Below are 3,579 nucleotides of genomic sequence, written 5' to 3' on the forward strand. Positions count from 1 at the left end.
TTTTATCGTCTCTCAATCTATATGTTATGTAAATAAATAAAAATATTTGTCATTAGGTAGTCATAAAATTACAGATTAAGAGCTATTTTACTTTTTAGCGTTTGGAGTGCTTGAATACAGATTGCATTAGTGATAAGTATCATATCTTTTCATTACTTTGTTCATTCTCCTCTGTATGTTGAATCAGTAACAGGTTATTTTATGACTCAATTTTTTGAATTTAAATCTCTATGTGATTTTAGATATAATTAAACTTAAAATTTATAATCTTTAATTAGTAAATCAATTAATTGAACGAGATTAGATACTGAATTTTATTTGATCGAGTTAAAATTTTATAAAAATACTATTATTATAGATCTTTTATTTATTTTCTGAAACTATTTCAAGATGCAAGGAGGAAAATCAGTTATTGAATGTAAGACTAGAAATTCTTCGATTTAAGCCTTTCTTAAGTCTTATCTTGATCTTAATCGAAGCAAGATTGCTCGATATATTTGGCATTCTCTCTCCTCTTTCTTAGTGCGGTGTTCTCTATTTTCTATCTCAAACACTTCCCTATCGTATCATCCCATTCATCACTTTTTACTATCCCACTTTTAATATGTATTATGACTAATAAACATTTGATAATAGGTCTCGAGAGCGTTCGAAACCAGATCGCCAAGCGTGGCAGCAAAACAATCCGAGGCTTGGGCAGAGTATTCAGATAGATGGACTCATTCGACGGTAACCACAAAGTCGATCGATAGGAATTCGTAACGGGTCTTCGTGACTGCCAAGTCGATCTTTCAAATGACGAATTTGGCGTTTTATTTGATGCTCTCGATAAAAATAATGATGGCTGCGTAGATTTTGATGAATTTTTAGTGGCTATTCGTGGAAAGCCAAGTGCAAGAAGATAGGCAGTGATTGATAAAGCGTTCTTGAAGTTTGATAAAGATTGCTCAGGCTATATAGACGCCTCTGATTTAAAGTAAGAATACAATAACTACTAGTAGCTCATATAATAAATAACCTTTATCCATAATAGGGGAACTTATAACTGCAAATTTCATCCAAAGGTGTAGGAAGGAAAGATGACAGAGGATCAAGTATTTATGGAGTTCTTACAAAACTTTGGCGACAAAAACAAAGACGGCAAAATTTAAAGATGCGAATGGAATGAATATTACGCTGCGGTATCAAGCTCCATTGATAATGATGATCATTTTATTCAGCTCATGATTATGGCATGGAAACTTTGAGCGATTAGCGATATAAATCACTGAGAGAATCTTAAGCTTTGAAAAAATAAAAATATTAAAACTAAATTTTATTTTTATTTTTAATTTTTGTAATTTTCAGATTTTTATATATATTTCTCTCTAATTTAAACACTTAAAATTTACACATACATGTATCACACATTTAATTATAAATACGAATCACCAGCTTTAGTCTGGGCAGATTTAAGAGTTTACACTAGCAGTGTTGAAGGCTCCCAATGAAGCCGCTTTTTCAGCATCGCTATTGGGATAAACTCTAAGAATCTCTAAACTTTAGGGTCCTTGCTAAAGTTTTTGAAGTACTTTCCCTTCATCAAAACTTTAACTCTATCTTATATTGATGTGAAAAGTTGCTAGCTTAGACACTTCTCACTCACCAAAATTGAAAGTTATTTTAGCTCCTTTTCTGTTAAAAAGGCTTATTTTCCATTTTCTTACATCTTCTCTTAGATGAGTTTAGAATAATCAAATTTTTATCTTAAAGTAAACGTCTAATGTTTTTATTATTACACCTAATTTTAACTCTTGCTAAACATTGAACTGTCGCTAAGCATTACGCACTTTTAGCTGAGAATGCTGAGAATTGTGTTAGCAGTCTTTTGTGCATTTTACCTGTTCTACAAGCATAGTAGTTTGTACTCCTTAAATTTTTACAATAGACTTGGCATCACAGAAGAGGGCGGTATGTATTGAAAGAATAATTATCTAGCCTGGGCGTTGACCATCACGCCTTCGAATGTGTTTAATTGGCGAATAAGCTCCTAATCCTTCTTGGCGTTTAGTTATTAAGTTTTACGAATCATCTACGTGAGTTTGGCTATTTTAATATTTTCATCAACTTATAGTACCTGGTTCCATATAGAGGTAATCCTAAAATATAATACATGAGAATCTATTTTATATAGATTTGCATAGATTTCAATATTAAATAACGTACCATCCGTTTAGATCGAATTAACTACTAGCAGCAAGAATATACGATAAGTTTCCATTTGAAAGCTAGAAGCAGTTCTTTTTAGCTTAATTTATAATTTTTTTACAAGATATTCCTTGAAGACTTATAAAGTTATATGATTTCTCTATGCTCAAATTACGCATACATTTGATAGCTTACCTTTCTTGCTAATATCTTTAGAATAAACAATTCGATCATGCTCTAGAATAAATTTTCTTTTCTTAAACTTTCCACTGGACTTGCTCTTTTTAAACAAAGTTCCAACTCTCAAACCTAAATGCATTCTTAAATTGGCCTCAAAATTATTTTAAATTACTCTTATTTTATGATATACTCTACTTCAGCTCTCAAAACGCACTATCATCCGTAATTTCCTGCATCATCTATGATCCAATAACTCGACCTTGAGACGGTTGTAGTAAGGATGAATCTGATAAGCGACTGGCTTAAGAAATTCTATCAGCGGTACTTTTTCTCTAAGAGCTTGATAGAATTCCCGCCGCTGATGATGCTGTTGAAAGGGTGCTGGTTAGTTAGGACCCCTGCATAGCAATGTCTTATCTCAAAACATAAAACTCCAAATTTGGGTTTATTTTTTGTGTCTAATTGGAGGCTGCATTTCCATTTGTTGCCGTAGAACTTAAAAAATAGCGAAGTTTTTAAATAAGATAAAATGGCTGTTAGATGTAGTTTAATCAGCGTAGAATAGCGAATGGATGGGGGTTTTTTGTATACACTGAGAATTTTTAGCATTATCTAGTTGGGATGGTGTCATATTCTTGAGATAAAATAATCCCCACGATATTTTAGCAGGTAGTTTATGGGAGCAGTCAAATTGTAGTGTATCAGCTCTGAGATTTATTGAGGTAAATTCTTAAAGTATTATCTGTTTGGGATTCTAAATGATAACTGTTGTTCAAGTTCTATTTTTTTAGTTCGCTCTATTTTTTTATTTACTTCGGCTAATAATGACTCATTAAGTAATTATATCTTAAATTCATTTGAAATATATTAAAAATTATATAGAATGCAAAATTTATTGCTGATTAGAGTTTAGGAGGTACATGATAATGGATTATCTTAGAGTAGTTAAAGAATCAGCCAGTAATTGGGTTATCAATAAATATAGATTGATTAAATGACAATTTAACTTACAAATCATCTAATCATATTCTTTAATTTATTAGAATTTTAATTATTCAACTTACATTTAACACATTAACTATATAATTAAAATGCTACCCCCGTTTTAATTTTAATTAAACAAATGAATTTAATTGGATATCATATTCTATTTCAATCAAATTGTAGATTAATTAAGGGGTTTTGGGTTTTGGGGTTTTGGGGTTTTGGGGT

General features: G+C 31.0%; 1 long non-coding RNA gene across 1 annotated transcript; it reads left to right on the forward strand.

The window, feature by feature from the left end:
- The first annotated feature begins 324 nt into the window (after window positions 1–324).
- Window positions 325–1,313, forward strand: LOC149033866 (uncharacterized). The gene is made up of 3 exons (XR_016183248.1): window positions 325–418; window positions 637–976; window positions 1,034–1,313. It is a non-coding gene; the product is annotated as an uncharacterized LOC149033866 (long non-coding RNA).
- The last annotated feature ends 2,266 nt before the right edge of the window (window positions 1,314–3,579 follow it).

Source organism: Pocillopora damicornis, unplaced genomic scaffold (assembly GCF_964200805.1).
Source record: "Pocillopora damicornis unplaced genomic scaffold, jaPocDami1.2 SCAFFOLD_3778, whole genome shotgun sequence".
Classification (NCBI taxonomy): Eukaryota; Metazoa; Cnidaria; class Anthozoa; order Scleractinia; family Pocilloporidae; genus Pocillopora; species Pocillopora damicornis.